Here is a 17,038-nt window from a genome sequence, read left to right on the forward strand (position 1 = left end):
GGAGGATGATCATTTGGATATGGAGGCTGATGGGGTGAAAAGTGAGGACAAGGGGAACCTTGTCACGGTTCTGGGAGGGAGGGGAAGGGGTGAGGGTCGAGCTGCGGGGAATGGGCCGGACACGGTTGAGGGCCCTGTCAACCACAGTGGGGGGAAATCCTCGGTTGAGGATAAAGGAGGTCATATCAGAAGCACCGTCATGGGAGGTAGCATCATCAGAGCAGATGCGTCGGAGGCGGAGAAACTGGGAGAATGGATTGGATCCTTACAGGAGGTAGGGTGTGAAGAAGTGTAGTCCAGGTAGCTGTGGGAGTCGGTGGGCTTATAATGGATATTAGTAGACAACCTATCCCCAGAGATGGAGACAGAGAAGTCGAGGAACGGAAGGGAAGTGTCAGATCACCTCTCATCCTTCTAAACTCCAATGAACACCGGCCCAACCTTTCCTCATAAGGTAACCCTCTCATCCCAGGAATCAGTCAAAAAACAGGGATGTGAATTTTGAAATTGACACTGGCGAAGCAGGGTAAAGTGAAGTTTACCATTCCTTCTCTATCTGGCCTGTTGGAGTGCTTGATGAGAATATTGGGTGCAGAGTGGATAAGAACTGCTGTCCCCAGCACTCACCACACTTAACGCAGTGAAACTACTTGAGAAAGATAGCTTCAAAACTGAACAAATCTCACTACCAAATAAAGGGAGTTCAAACAGAGACAGAATTCATCATCTCCTCCTGATTCAGCTGCCTTGCCTCACAGGACAGGAATATTAAAAGTAGGTAATCAATGGCAGGCTTGATTTGCTTTATAAAAATCCCTTTTTGGAAGAAATCACTTGAAAAGCAGCAGGAAATGCATCTTAATGTTTCATTGTAATCAGTGGGAAGTTGCAAACACTTCAGGAATAATACAGGAATAGTGGGACATCAACAAAGGCCATCTTTTAAAGCAGATTTTCATTTTATTTAGTTATGTTCTATTTAAATGGTCACCATCACCAATGTTAATGCTATGGGGCAGCTGTTCCTCCGGATGGGTTTGCTGCTGGGGGTGGGGCGGTGTGGGGCTTCTGCCCGCTGCCCAACCCCCGAAGTTAACCCTTACAGCACCAAAAGAGGAGAAGGCAGGTTAAAGGAATTTATCTTAAAGGGGACATGTTAAAGGGGCAAAAAGCCCTGAAGTTTTCATTTTGTTTTCAATTGGCTACAGCACCAAGCAGAGCCTTCTGCTGTTGCCCACCCCTCCCCCCACCCCACTCCCTCCAGCAATCCTCTGAGCAGGACTAATGTAGTGTTTGATTGATCAGGGTTTGATTGTATCACTCTGTCCACTTATCTGTGTTCACAGTGTTTGATTGCTTAAGCCTCCGGGTGGAGCTGCAAAGTCAAAAGTGAAACTAAGAGTGCTGGAAGCTTTTACAGAATACTGGCTGCTCTGAGGGACATGTACTGAAATTGTGTAAGGACTAATGTAGTTTAAAGTCTTGTAAATAAACCAGTTGGTTATTTAACACAAGTGTGATAACTGCATTGCTCCGAGTCAAATCAGATATTACAGACTAAACCCTGCAACCCGGCATAAACATAACAACTACTGTTGCTGCCCTCAAAACTACCATCTTCTGGAGGCTCCCAGGATTGGCAATGACATGAGTGGCATTGAGAGAATGTGAAATGTACCCAGGACGCAGCTCCCTCCAACATGTGGGCTGGGCAGTCTGAGCAAAGGAAACCAGGCTGGGGAATGAGGCTGCAGGCCTTCATTTCGTGCCGGCAGTAATTGTGCAGGAACTTTCAGCCCGTCTGGCACATGCCAATTTCATCACAAACAAAAGGGTAAAAATTATGCAGGCCGCTCTTTTTACTCAAATACTTTCCAAAGGAAAGTACAGTCACTAAAAATAAAGGCCTGCTACCCGATCCGAACCCGATGGGACCCGACGACATGTGTCGGGTTCGGGTCGGGTCGTGCTACTCTTCCGGGTCCGGCTTTCAGGCTCGGGTCCAGTCGGGCCAGGTCCGGGTCGGGGTTGGACACACACAGTAATTATTACATTTTGCTCTGCTGGGAAGTTGAGATTAGTAAGTGTCAAAAGTTGAAAAGCCTACCTGAGGTGGGAGTCGGGACGTCAAGGAGGGAAATTCTGAGTCTGCGCAGTGAGTGCGTGAGCATCTCTAGGACGTCATCGTGCTCATGCTGCAGCTTCCTGCAGATTCGGAATCGGAAGGTAGGTAAAGTGAACATTCCAGTGGTCGGGTCAGGCTCGGGTCGGGCTCGGGGCCGATGTTGTTCTGTTGGGTTCGGGTTGGGGTTTTTTTCCCCTTACCTGAGCAGGCCTTTAACTAGAAGTACCAAATAGAAGAATGTTTCATCAATGGATTTGTGGTGCTTTGACACATGGGAACAATGAGTTATTCTTATCACAAGGGATTTGTATGGAATCTCAGAACAATACATAGGAGGGGGTTGTAGGCTGTACAGATAACCTCAGCACCCTTAGCCTATAGAGGGGAAAACCCTTCCAGAATTCTCTCCTGATCATGATCTAGTGACCCTTGCTGGTAAAGTACATGTTGGAAATCAATGTAAAATCAGGATATGAAGCCTCATCTAGTCGAATAGTCTGAAAGCGTCGCTGCCTGGGCTCACAAGAAAATGGGCTCCTGAGGAGAGAGGGGTGGGGGTGTGGGTGGGGCATGGAGGGAGGGGGGAGATAAAAAAAACTGTTCAATTGGTTACATACTAGAAAAGGAAAAAAATGCAGGGCTATGGGGAAAGAGCAAGGGTGTGGGAATAATTGGATAGCTCTTTCCAAGAGCCAGCACAGGCACGATGGGCCAAATGACCTCTTTCTGTGCTGTATGATTCTTAATCCCCAATCATTAGTAAGTATCATAAAATCCAGCTGGCTGTTTAAATATATCAAAAGTCTAATCTCAGTGTAACAAACCCCAAAGTATTGGAGCCTCCTCATGAAACTGTTTCATTGCAGAAATTAAGTTTAACCACATCCTGTGAAATTGCTTACAGCCGATGTGTACATATCAAATGCTAAACCAGACGGCGAATAAACAAGTTGCTGAAGGGAGCACAGCCCATCTCTGACTTCAAGGTAAGCCTTAAACTCTTTTTATTTAGGGTCAGTTTGCCCCTTACATTATCCTCTGCCTTTCTTCAGACAGGTCTTGCCTTTTTAATTTCATTTCTTAAAAAAAAATAATTCAAACAATGGCACGCCAACTATTTTCCATACTGGTAAAGTGTGATCTCCGCAGATGGTTTCATGTTCATACCGACGTGCTACACAGGGGAAGTTGACACGGAGAAGCCTCAATGATTTACCACACTGTGACCTCACCTGATTTAAATGAGGACTGGTGTTAAAACAAGGCCAGGCACATCCCCACAGGAAGGGAAGTAAAAACGTCTGCTAAAAGCAGCTGGTTTATCATCCACTTTCCTTTTTTTGATACAGGAAGAACAGAACAGCACTAAATCCCTGTAAATGTGCAATGTAATTCAACTGCATTAGCTGTTCTAACCTGTTACATATTCGCTGATTTGCAGGATATTTTATATCTCTGATTTATCTCAGAGCAATGCAGAGAGGACACTAGTTCTAAACCAACAACAGGTTTATTTACAGTACTTGAAAATATCTTAGCACTTACAAGATTTCGACACATTGGGGGGAATTTTATGCTGTTCCCCCATGGTGGGTTTATAGGCGGGAAGAACATAAAATCGGGTGGGTTGGTGGCGGGGGAGGGGACCCCGCCACCAGCCAAAATTAAGTCCGGGACGGGAAGGCCTATGAATGGCCTTCCTGCTCCACCACCGCTTGAGGCCCTTAACAGGAAATTAATGCCCAATTAAGGCCTTCATCCTGTGGCTGCCGCTATTAGCCATGTGGTGGCCCTGTCGCCTCACGGGAAGCACAGCATGAAAAACTGTGCAGGCTGCTTCCTGGCTCCGGGGTGGTCCCTCATTAAAAGGCACTTAGTGCCTGAACAAGGAGCCTGGCATCGGGAAGGGGGGGTGCCTGCAGAAAGCCACCCCACTGTCCTTGCTAATGCCCCCCACTACACCCACCTCCCCCACGACCCCCATCCTGTGAGACCCCTCCCACCCTGACCTATCTGTAGCCTGGGTCCAGCAATGCTTCTGGGTCTTGCGTAGGTGTTCCGCCGGCAGCAGCCACCACTGTCCGCGATGGTGCTGCTCAGGTGGAAGACCTGTCAGTCTCTGATTGGCCAGCAGCTCTCCAAGGGCGGGATGTCTGGCGCCAGGGTTCTTGATCCTGTGGAAGTTCTGCTGCTGTCCACTTAAGTTCCCGATGGGCACTAGATTTGGCGGGCCTTCTGGAGAAGAGGTGACACAGGGATCTCGACGTCACCTTTTCTGGATGTCAAGACCCCTGTCGCCATTATAAAATCCCGGCCATTGTCTCAACCAGAACTCAGGTCTGTTTATTCCAGAACCTTCTCTATGGTTTCAGTTCCTTAACTTTTAAGCTCCACCCACAGGCTTAAGCAATTAAGCACACTGAACATCGATCAGTAAACAGACTAAAACAATCAAACAGATCAATTGAACACTACATAACCAAATATTTAAAGTTACCGTTTAAGTGAGTACAGTCAAACAGCAGTCACCGATGGAGCTTACAGTAAATATTTGATAGCAGAACGGACACAAAATCTCAATCTTCAATTAGTGATTGATTTCATTTCTTAAAAAATAATGGCACACCAACTATTTCCCATATTGGTAAAGTGTGATCTCCGCAGATGGTTTCATGCTCGTACAACGTGCTGCACAGGGGGCGTTGGCACAGAGTAGCCTCAATGATTTACCACACTCTGACCTTTTCGATCAATGAACAACACAAAAGGCATATTTTACTGAAGACTTTATTTTTTGCTAAGATTTCACCTTTTCCCAGGTTAAAGGCCCCAAATATTTCTTGTGTATTTTCTAATTCATGATCTGGCAATGAACTGCACTTAAAGGGTGGAATCTTACCAACTTTGAAATTTTTCTGCAGCTAGGACCAAAAGTAGGTCCTGACCCCCTGTGGTGTTGGCTTGCTGCAAAGCACCACGATCGCATGGGAGGCAGCCGGTTAAGAGACCGCCTCCCTATTTGCTGTCCAATTAAGGATGGCGGGCGAGTTCCAGAGGTGGGAGGCCCAATCAGAGGGTCTGAAGGGTTGGATGGAGAGGTGGGCGCTGCTGAGGTAGGTAGGGGAGTGCGAGGGCGATTCAAAATGGAGGCACCCACTCTGAAGAATGGCCAGGGCTGTCAGCCCATCGTGGTAGAGGGGGAGCTCCCTCCACAGGCTTGCTTGTTGTCACAGCTGTGCCCTTCTCATTCCAGTGGTTCCTTGATGGGGGATTAAGAGGAGGCGTTGATGGCCCCCTGGCCTGCTGCCAGGAGGCTGCCTCCAAGTACCTGCCAAGCTCCGGCCTCAGTGGGGGTCGGGGGGGCGGCGGAGGGGAGTGTGGTCCAACGAGGAAGATCCTGATCGCATGAGAACCTGCCCCCATTTGATGTCTTAATTGGTCTAATTGGCTACCTGCTGCTGTCGGGCGTGTAGCCACTGCCACGTTGACCCTGCCTCCAGCAAGATCGCTCAGCGGTGGGAACTCCAGGTAGCCAACTCAATGCATTATTTTCAAATTTTGCTCCCAGTTCTGTCTCCAACCCCGCCTCCGTGGGGCTGATAAGATTCCGCCTGCAGTGAGAGCAACTCATGGAAGCTGCGAAGCTTGCGGCTGTGAATTACCACCCATTGAAAGTTGACTTAATTGCCTCCATGCCAATTTCAACCTGACCCTGGCCAGTTTCCTGGTGCGGGCCTCATCCTAAGTGTAGGTTGGGTTTCTGGCAGTTTGGAAATCAGGCACAGAGCTGTGACTGACTTTTGTTGCTGGGGTTAAGTAGCATCTATCGGGCTGAGTGGGTAAGGGGAGTTAATTGGCCCCTACATACTGTGAGGTGGACAGAAATTCTGTGTAGTAAAGAGATGAGTTACTGAAACACACTAAATAAAGACTATAACATAGAATCATCGAGTGTTACAGCATAGAAGGAGGCCATTCATCCCTTTGTGCCTGTGCTAGCTCTTTGAGACAACAGTCTCATCTTGAACATTTCTGGTTCCTAAAGCAGCAGAGAGAGCTGGCTGGCGAGCCAGAGTTGCCAACCCTCCTGCACTGCACTGGAGTCTCCAGGAATTAAAGATGAGTCACCTGGAAACTGCTATGAGCATTCCAGGAGGAAAATATACCGGGGTTTTCCTTTTTCAAATGTACGCTATTTCAACTTACATGGAAACCCATTCATTTAAAATGGGCTGTCACTCAGCTAAAATAATGAACATCAAAAACTCATTAGAATGCGTTAGATGTTTTTCTGCTAATATTGGTAATTTCTAGACTATTATGTGAGCACTTATCAATGTTTACAGTAAATGCTAATTGATTTGAGCATGTCATTTTGAGTTATTCTCTTAATCAGTGTCTAAATGTCATGGGGATGGTAGCAAAGTGGTAATGTTACTGGACTAATGCTCTGGAGACCTGAGTTCAAATCCTAGCACAGCAGCTGGTTAAAATGCAATTAATTAATTAATAATTGGGAATAAAATGCTACTCTCATCAATAATGATGTGAAACTACTGATGCTGAGAAGAGCCCATCTGGTTCACTACTGCCCTGAAGAGCAGGAAATTGGCTAACCTTACCCAGTCTGGCCTACATGTGACTGCAGATCCACAGCAATGTGGTTGACTCTTAACTGCCTGCTGAAATGGCCTAGAATGCCATAGCAGAAGAAAGTACTGTGGGTCCACCTACACCACACAGCCTGCAGTAGTTCAAGAAGATGTCTCAAGGGTGATACCCACATCCCAATAATAATGTCTATCAATTTAACAAGTGGATTGAGACAGAGTGTTGTAGCCAGGATTGAAGATGGAGTTTGTTCAGGTTTGAATGGCTGCAGTTGCCTTTTGCAAAAGGGGCACAACTAATGAAAAACTAAATCATAAAAAGACAAACGGAAACTTATAAACTTAAATAATATTATTACTACCTGTGTCCAATACACAGTCCAGTCCCTGTGGTGCCCGCCAATCACAGAAGACCTCAAACTTACCGGCTGCATGCTCCTTCTCCAGGACCACCTGGTCATGCAGATTGCTGCAGGAGAGAGGCCGACAGACAGACCATCCCCACAGTTCATGCCCATCCTGGACCTGTGAAGGGCCACCTTGGCCAGACCCAAGAGCAGACTCACGAGGGGGCCCTTCAATTCTTCACCCACCCCTTTCCCCGCCACTTCTGCAGCGGGTGGCCAAAGATCAGGAGCTTGGAACTGAAGTGGAGCCAGTGATTGAGAGCAGCTCCCTTCAACTCATGACAGAGGATCTGCAACCTCTCGCATTACACAAAGGCATGGACCACAGTCTCGTCCAGGCCGCAAAAATTACAGGCACCCTCAGAGTCTGTAAAATAGCTTAAAAACCTATTAGATGGACTGCTGTGTGCAATGCTGTCCATCCCAGACAGCTGCAGTATGTAACATGGTTTTAAAGTTTGATGAAGTCATTCAATTTTAATTCAATGTTGGATAACAAAGAGCTCGGTAAGAAGTTTAAAATAAGAACATCACTCACTCAGCAGACATCCATGCAATCTTGGTAGTGATCAGGATTGGGAACCTAGGCTAATGATTTTGTTTCTCCTTCTAGCAACTCCAGGAGGTTTAATTTCCTTTGGTAGAGCACTCATTAATGTCACTTTAAACGCTGTGCTCCCAGAGAAAACTAAACTCCAACAGGTTTAGATTAAAATTTACATAATGTGCCTTACACAAACATATGAAAGGATGAAGCAAGAAAGGGTAATTCGATCCAAAGACTTGCTACTTCAATAAAACCAGTGCAATCTACAATATGAGGCACCATATCCCAGCTATTTAGTCCCATAAGGGAAACCTCTGCATGTATAGAAAAATGACAGTATTGCATTTAGTTCGCACTTTTCGCGACCACTTGACATCTCAAAGCACTTTATCACCAATGAAATACCTTTGAAGTGTAGTCACTGTTGCAGAAAAGGTGGCAGCCAATTTGCGCACAGCAAGCTCCCACAAACAAATGTGATACCGACCAGATAATCTGTTTTCATGATGTTGATTGAGGGATAAATATTGGCCAAGACACCGGGGAGAACTCCACTGCTCTTCTTCAAAAAAATCTTTTACATCCTCTCAAGCAGGCAGACGGGGCCTCAGATTAGCATCTCATCCAAAAGACAACACCTCTGACAGTGCAGCACGCCCTCAATACTGCACTGGAGGGTCAGCCTTGATTTGTGTGCTCAAGCCCTGGAGTGGGACTTAAACCCAGAACCTTGTCATTCAGAGGCAAGAGTGCTACTAACTGAGCCACAGCTGACACATGCACATCTGAGAAAAGAGAATTTTTTTGATGGTACATAGTTCAGAAGACATAATGAATCATTCGCATGGTCCTGAGACTGACATTCTGAATGAGTGCTGATGAGTGAATGATCGGGCTGTGATGCATTGAGCAGCATGAGAGGTTTACACACAGCTGAACAGGCAGCTGGGGCTTTGGTTTATTGTCTGGTCTGAAAGACAGCATCGCTGACAATGCTGTACTCACCAGCTTTTTACAGGAATACAGGAACCCAACATTTCAAGTACAATGCTGTGGATGCCGGAAATCTAAAACAAAAACAAGAAATGCTGGAAATACACAGTGTTTGAAATGTAATAGGTTTTAAGCAAGCGAAAGTGGGGGTGGGGGGGGGGGGTGGTGGTGAGGGTGGTGAGGAAGAAGAACAAAAGGGAAGGCCTGTGATATGGTGGGGGCGCAGGAGAGATTAAATGACAAAAGGTTTTATGGTACAAAGCCAAAGGAAGAAACAAAAGATGTGTCTGGATGTTGCAAATAGCCGTCCAAAGACAAAGAAAGAAACAAGGTGGGGCGGGGGGGGGGGGGTGGGGGGTTGGGGGACCAAACCAGCAAAAAAAAAGAAAAAATGGGGGCAGAGGTTATGATCTAAAGTTATTGCACTCTAATGTTGAGTCCCGAAGGCTGTAAAGTGGGCAATCAAAAAATGAGGTACTTAAGTTGAGCTTCATTGGAACATTGTAACAGGCCAAGGACAGAATGGGAACAAGGTGAGGAATTGAAGTGACGAGCGACGGGAAGCTTGGGGTCACGCTTGCGGACTGAATGGAGGTGTTCCACAAAGCCGTCACCCAGTCTGCGTTTAATCTTTGCAATGTAGAGGAGACCCCAACATGAGCAGTGAATATAGTATACTAAATTGCATGCAAGTGCAGGAGATGCAACACCTGCCCTTTTACCTCCTCCCCACCGTCCATGGCCCCAAACACTCGTTCAAGGTCAAACAGTAATTTACTTGTACTTCTTTCAATTTAGGATACTTGTATTAGTTGGATTTTCCAGTCAGCCTACTGGCCCCCCAGCCCCATCACTGTGGCATGGGGAACAGGTCAGCTGTCTGGAGGCCCCTCCCGGCAGCAGACCGACGGTCTGGGGGCCAATGCTCCAGGTTGACATTGAGGCCCTCCCTTCCTGCCTGGTCACAATGGTGGCCACAGGCCACCCTGGGGAGGGGCTCCCCCTCCACAATAGTGGCCCGGTATCTGTGGCTATTTTTTAATTGAGGTTATCTGCAGGGTGCCTCAAGATTCAGCCTCAAGATTCTCTTACCTGAAACGGCAGGCTGCAGCTTTTTCCAGCTGGAGGGCCTCCCATCGGTCCTCCAGCTTCAAGAACCCGCCCGCTATCCTTAATTGGACAGCGAGTGTGCCCTCTGGCCACTCATTCACCTCTGACAGTTCCCCACAGTGTGTGGGATCGGGAAACCCATTTGACCCTGACTTCGGGGTCCCAATCCAAAACCCAAAATCCTGGCCTCTGTTTGTGACAGTGTGAAGCAACAGGGAGCATCGACTCCCACCAAGTTCAGTGGTACACAGATACCATCTTGGGGTCATCTTGTGTTCACAGATTATTGTCTCATAGGCCTTAGAGAGGGCTTTAAGAAGGATCTCAAGCCCTTAGAGAGGTTGCAGAAGAGATTTACTAGAATGGCACCATTGATGAGAGATTTCAGTTATGTGGCGAGACTGGAGAAGCTGGGGTTATTCTCTTTAGAGAAAAGATGGTTAAGAGGATAATTGATAGAGATTTTGAAAATCAGAATCACAGAAATGTTACAGTGCAGAAGGAGGCCATTCGGCCCATCGTGTCTGCACCGGCTCTCCAAAAGAGCAATTTACTTAGTTCCATTCCCCTGCCTTCTTCCTGTAACCCTGCACATTCTTCCTTTTCCTACAACAGTCTAATTCCCTTTTGAATGCTTCAATTGAACCTGCCTCCACTGCCTCAGGAGCGCATTCTAGACTTTAACCACTCGCTGCGTGAAAAAGTTTTTCCTCGTGTCGCTTTTGCTTCTCTTACCCATTACTTTAAATCTGTGCCCTCTCGTTCTTGATCCTTTCACGAGTGGGAACAGTTTCTCTCTATCTACTCTGTCCAGACCCCTCATGATTTTGAATACCTCTATCAAATCACCTGTCAGCCTTCCCTTCTCCAAGGAAAACAGTCCTAACTTTTCCAATCTATCTTCATAACTGAAATTCCTCATCCCTGGAATTATTCTCATTAATCTTTTCTGTACTCTCCCCAATGCCCTCACATCTTTCCTAAAGTGCGGCGCCCAGAACTGGACGCAATACTTCAGCTGAGGCCGTAGTGCCTTATATAATGTTATGACCGAGGCGGGAGGAGTGCATCGTTTATCCTAGTTCCACTTCTCCACAGGTCACAACATATATTTAAAATTTCCCACTTCCGATATGGTCAATCATATACTCTATTTTTCCCAGAATAAAACACACTAAGCAACTTTCTTTAATGAACAACAAAATTATCAGTTTATTATAAAACAAGTTTTAACCAATAACGAAGTAAAGCATAAACACACAGATTAAAATTTTAAAGTCCCCTTTTTACCTTAGCCCCTTACACTCAAACACACATATACATCGGTTAACTGGAAACATAAAAGGGATTTTTGTTCAGAGCTCTGTTACAGACAAAAAAAAACTTGGGCTGAATACTTGCTCATTCTTGAAGAAAACAACAGATGAGATACATTGTGTTCCAAAACTGGCATATAGTCTCACCTCTGAGTACACATAGACGGGTAACTGGGATTTTTAGAACAGTTCTTTTCAGGCGGCGTTGAAGAACTAATTTAATAGGGTTTTCTTCAAAGATAGGAGATGAGATGAGTTGACACAGTGGACTTCTCAGGATCTTTTAGAGAAGTGCTGGAAAGCTGAACTGGGTTGTGGTCTTCTCTCCATCCTTGGGAATTCTCTTCTCCTTCTGCAGGCTTGACTCTTTAAACATTCAGCAAGAATCTGGTCTCTTCCTCTATGACACTTCAACAGCAGACACTAACTTTATCTCATTCCAGAAGGTAAACACTGACACTACAACCAAAAGATTGCATGTCTGCTGCTCTGTCAGGTGTGCGTGGCTGCTCCCGGGCTTGTCTGTCAAAAGGCACGTGACTGTCACTTCTCTGTACACATCTTCCCCCAGTTACCAGGGTTTCGGTTCTATTTTTTAACCTGAGTCATGTGACAACCTGTAAACATTGTTGCCAAACCAGTTCTTTCAGTGTCCTCTTGAAAAAAAAATTGGTCCAACATTTCTTCAGTTTGTCTATGAATTCCTCAAAAAATATTTTTTAACGAAAAACAGAAGCATCAAGTTCAACATAACTTCCTTGCTGTTGTACTCTATGCTCCCACCAATAAAGCCCAGGATACTGTGTGTTTTATTAACTGCTATTTAAAATATTTTGTACAGTAAATACAAGTATTTTTGGTGTCTGTTTTACCACTTTTTGTAATACTTGTGCTGAAAATAAGGGAAATGGAACACATTCCCAGTTCAGCATCACAAACTCCAGCATAAATAGACAGAAAGTTCCCTGAGCTCCACCTTAATAATTACCTCAGCTCCAACTCAGAACAGTGCCCCATATTGCACTGACGTGATATTTTTCATTTCCCATACTGGCCACAACGGGGCCTCTCTGTAGGAGACTGCTAAACTCATACCAATCAGTGCAGAATACAGGAGCAACTTTGTGCCCATTGCTGACTGCCTGCCTGACTTTCCTCTCTGCTCGGAGAACAGCGCGTGTGAAACAAGGAGATGTACTGAGAAAGGGAAAAAAATGTTAGAATTCCTTAGAAGAAAAGGCCAACTTGTTTTAAACATGGAGTTGTATTTGAAGAAAAAATAATTAACTGAGTGCAATTCTTGTTTGCATTACGGTGGAGTCTAGACAAACAAATAACCCACTTGAAGGAAAATTCCGATCCAATTGCAGAATCCCAATAGACCAAACCGCTTCCCATTTTTTCGTATTGTATAGACTTCCCAATCCAAGTATAATATTTAAATACAAAGTCTTGACCCTGGCATAGAATGCTTACTCCATTTTATTAGTGCTCAGTACACTGCACAAAGGAATAAATCCACAGCCACATTTCACCTAAACTCAGCAGCACATTTCAGAGCTCTTGCTGATTGTGTGTAAGATTTTTCTTTTTTGTTTGTAGTGTTTTCTGTTGGTTTGGTCTAAATTGATTTGCAGAACAAATTATTTTAGAGTCTGATCTACAACGATTTGCAGATCAACACTGATAGCAGCCTGGATTTGGAACGAGTTTCGATAGAGTAGATAAAGAGAAACTCTTTCCAATGGCGGAAGAGTTGGTAACCTTTGGTTTAAGGTGATTGGCAAAGTGTCAGAGGCCTTATGAGGAAACAATTTTTTATGCAGCGAGTTACTGTGATCTGGGATACACTGCCTGAAATAGTGGTGGCAGCAGCTTCAGTAATAATTTTCAAAAGGTAATTGGATAAAAACATGCAGGAAAAAAGAATTACAGGACTATGGGGAAAGAGCAGGAGATTGGGTCTAATTGCATAGTACCAAAGAGCCAGCACAGGTACGATGGGTCAAATGGCCTCATTCTGTGTTGTATCATGCTATGATTCTATGTAATTCTACCAAGAGACAGATTGAGGCACAAGTACTGAATGCAGCAGATTGATCCTCTGATTTGTAAAGGATTTAGTGATTTTATTTATTGGGTAGTGACTTCCTTTAGAAATGCAGGAGGGAAGGCTAGGAGTGAAGAAGAATCCAATTACTTTTAAACCTAAAGAAATGATATGAGTTTTATTTTTCTGTCAAGATTGATGTCAGTAAGGTCCATAAATCCACTTTTCAGTCATGTGGAGCTCATCTCCCTGAGCTTTTCCACTTATGCCCTGACAGACAAGCCTCCACATTCTGTTGGAAGTGTAAATGATGGATAGATGATAGTCTTTTAAAGGAGCATCCATTGCACATCTGACTTATTTGTCTTTAACCCTTGCTCTCCCATCAAACAAATGGCTCAACCTTTATTATATTGAACAATTCTGAAGTCTTTGCTTGTGGAAGATATGTGCACTCAAGGGGAAGCTAGATAAGTACTTGAGGGAGACGGAATAGAAGGATATGTTGATGGGGTGAGATGTCGTAGGGCGGGAGGAGGCCTGTGCGAAACTTGAACACTGGTATAGAGCAATGACCTATTTTTATGTTGCAATTCTATATAATAGGGCAGATAGATTTGTAATTCTCAAAAATTTTACCATAAAATTCATAATAGTACAATCATTAAATCCAGACCAGTTTACAACCATGATAACATTTAGTTTTCACTAAAATAATTTAAACAATGGACTGGAGGGAATTTTTTAATTGTGGTATTAGTGGGAAACACTCAAGCACTTGGCCTCCACTTAGCGGGCTGCATTTTACTTTGCCGCCGCCAAAATTGGCGGCAGATGTAATCCCTTCGCGGAGCCACCACGATATTCATGCAGTGGCTCGTTTAAATGGGCAGGGCAGACACCCACCCTGATGACATGGTGGGGGCAGCTAGCCCGTCTGTGGCAATGGCATCAGGCACCACTGCGCAGGCGCCAACGCCATTTTTAAAGGGCTTCAAGCACTAAATTGCAATTTTTAAAAAATTCATTTATGGGATGTAGGCGTCACTGGCCAGGCCAGCATTTATTGCCCATCCCTAATTGCCCTTGAGAAGGTGGTGGTGAGCTGCCTTCTTGAACCGCTGCAGTCTATTTGGGGTAGGTATACCCACAGTGCTGTTAGGAAGGGAGTTCCAGGATTTTGTCCCAGCGACAGTGAAGGAACAGCGATATAGTTCCAAGTCAGGATGGTGCGTGACTTGGAGGAGAACTTGCAGGTGGTGGTGTTCCCATGTATTTGCTGCCCTTGTCCTTCTAGAACATAGAACATAGAACATAGAACATACAGCACAGAACAGGCCCTTCGGCCCACAATGTTGTGCCGATCCTTTGTCCTCTGTCAAGGACAATTTAATCTATACCCCATCATTCTCCTTTATCCATATACCTATCCAAAAGCCTTTTGAAAGTCCCTAAAGTTTCTGACTCAACAACTTCCCCGGGCAAGGCATTCCATGCCTCGACCACTCTCTGGGTAAAGAACCTTCCCCTGACATCCCCCTTATATCTCCCACCCTTCACCTTAAATTTATGACCCCTTGTAACGCTTTGCTCCACCCGGGGAAAAAGTTTCTGACTGTCTACCCTATCTATTCCCCTGATCATCTTATAAACCTCTATCATGTCACCCCTCATCCTTCTCCTTTCTAATGAGAAGAGGCCTAGAATGTTCAGCCTTTCCTCGTAAGACTTATTCTCCATTCCAGGCAACATCCTGGTAAATCTCCTCTGCACCCTCTCCAAGGCTTCCACATCCTTCCTAAAATGAGGCGACCAGAACTGCACACAGTACTCCAAATGAGGCCTTACCAAGGTCCTGTACAGCTGCATCATCACCTCACGGCTCTTAAATTCAATCCCTCTGCTAATGAACGCTAACACCCCATATGCCTTCTTCACAGCCCTATCCACTTGAGTTGCAACTTTCAATGATCTATGCACATAGACCCCAAGGTCTCTCTGCTCCTCCACATGCCCAAGAACCCTACCGTTAACCCAGTATTTTGCATTCATGTTTGTCCTTCCAAAATGGACGACCTCACACTTTTCAGGGTTAAACTCCATCTGCCACTTTTCAGCCCAGCACTGCAACCTATCCAAGTCCCCCTGCAGACGACAATAGCCCTCCTCGGTATCCAGTTGGTAGAGGTCGCGGGTTTGGAAGGTACTGTCTAAGGAGCCTTGGTGCATTGCTGCAGTGCATCTTGTAGATGGTACACACTGCTGCCACTGTGCATTGGTGGTGGAGGGAGTGAATGTTTGTAGATGGGGTGCCAATCAAGCGGGCTGCTTTGTCCTGGATAGTGTCGAGCTTCTTGAGTGTTGTTGGAGCTGCACCCATCCAGGCAAGTGGAGAGTATTCCATCACACTCCTGACTTGTGCCTTGTAGATGGTGGACAGGCTTTGGGGAGTCAGGAGGTGAGTTACTTGCCTCAGGATTCCGAACCTCTGACCTGCTCTTGTAGCCATGGTATTTATATGGCTACTCCAGTTCAGTTTCTGGTCAATGGTAGCCCCTAGGATGTTGATAGTGGGGGATTCAGCGATGGTAATGCCAATGAATGTCAAGGGGAGATGGTTAGATTCTCTCTTGTTGGAGATGGTCATTGCCTGACACTAGTGTGGCACGAATGTTACTTGCCACTTATCAGCCCAAGCCTGGATATTGTCCAGGTCTTGCTGCATTTCTACATGGACTGCTTCAGTATCTGAGGAGTCAAGAATGGTGCTGAACATTGTGCAATCATCAGCGAACATCCCCACTTCTAACCTTATGATTGAAGGAAGGTCATTGATGAAGCAGCTGAAGATGGTTGGGCCTAGGACACTACCCTGAGGAACTCCTGCAGTGATGTCCTGGAGCTCAGATGATTGACCTCCAACAACCACAACCATCTCCCTTTGCGCTAGGTATGACTCCAACCAGCGGAGGGTTTTCCCCCTGATTCCCATTGACCTCAGTTTTGCTAGGGCTCCTTGATGCCATACTCGATCAAATGCTGCCTTGATGTCAAGGGCAGTCACTCTCACCTCACCTCTTGAGTTCAGCACTTTTGTCCATGTTTGAACCAAGGTTGTAACGAGGTCAGGAGCTGAGTGACCCTGGCGGAACCCAAACTGAGCGTCACTGAGCAGGTTATTGCTAAGCAAGTGCCATTTGATGGCATTGTTGATGACACCTTCCATCACTTTACTGATGATTGAGAGTAGGCTGATGGGGCAGTAATTGGCTGGGTTGGACTTGTCCTGCTTTTTGTGTACAGGACATACCTGGACAATTTTTCACATTGCAGGGTAGATGCCAGTGTTGTAGCTGTATTGGAACAGCTTGGCTAGGGGTGCAGCAAGTTCTGGAGCATAGGTCTTCAGTACTATTGCCGGAATATTGTCAGGGCCCATAGCTTTTGCAGTATCCAGTGCCTTCAGTCGTTTCTTGATATCACGCAGAGTGAATCGAATTGGCTGAAGTCTGGCATCTGTGATGCTGGGGACCTCAGGAGGAGGCCAAGATGGATCATCAACTCGGCACTTCTGGCTGAAGATTGTTGCAAATGCTTCAGCCTTATCTTTCGCACTGATGTGCTGGGGTCCCCCATCATTGAGGATGGGGATATTTGTGGAGCCACCTCCTCCAGTTAGTTGTTTAATTGTCCACCACCATTCACAACTGTTTGTGGCAGGACTGCAGAGCTTAGATCTGATCCATTGGTTATGGGATCACTTAGCTCTGTCTATTGCATGCTGCTTACGTAGTTTGGCATGCAAGTAGTCCTGGGTTGTAGCTGCACCAGGTTGACACCTCATTTTGAGGTATGCCTGGTGCTACTCCTGGCATGCCCT

General features: G+C 45.7%; 1 protein-coding gene across 4 annotated transcripts in view; it reads left to right on the forward strand.

Moving 5' to 3' along the window:
* Window positions 1-3,025: 3,025 nt before the first annotated feature.
* LOC137348179 (gasdermin-A2-like) overlaps window positions 3,026-17,038 on the forward strand; it is a 47,262-nt gene continuing 33,249 nt past the window's right edge. Inside the window, exon 1 of one of the 4 annotated variants that reach the window (XM_068013496.1) lies at window positions 3,026-3,111. The gene's annotated coding sequence lies outside the window, so the exon portion shown is untranslated. The remainder of the gene's footprint in view (window positions 3,112-17,038) is intronic. The other 3 variants (XM_068013499.1, XM_068013497.1, XM_068013498.1) reach the window with 3 other exon arrangements.

This window comes from Heterodontus francisci, chromosome 33 (assembly GCF_036365525.1).
Source record: "Heterodontus francisci isolate sHetFra1 chromosome 33, sHetFra1.hap1, whole genome shotgun sequence".
Classification (NCBI taxonomy): Eukaryota; Metazoa; Chordata; class Chondrichthyes; order Heterodontiformes; family Heterodontidae; genus Heterodontus; species Heterodontus francisci.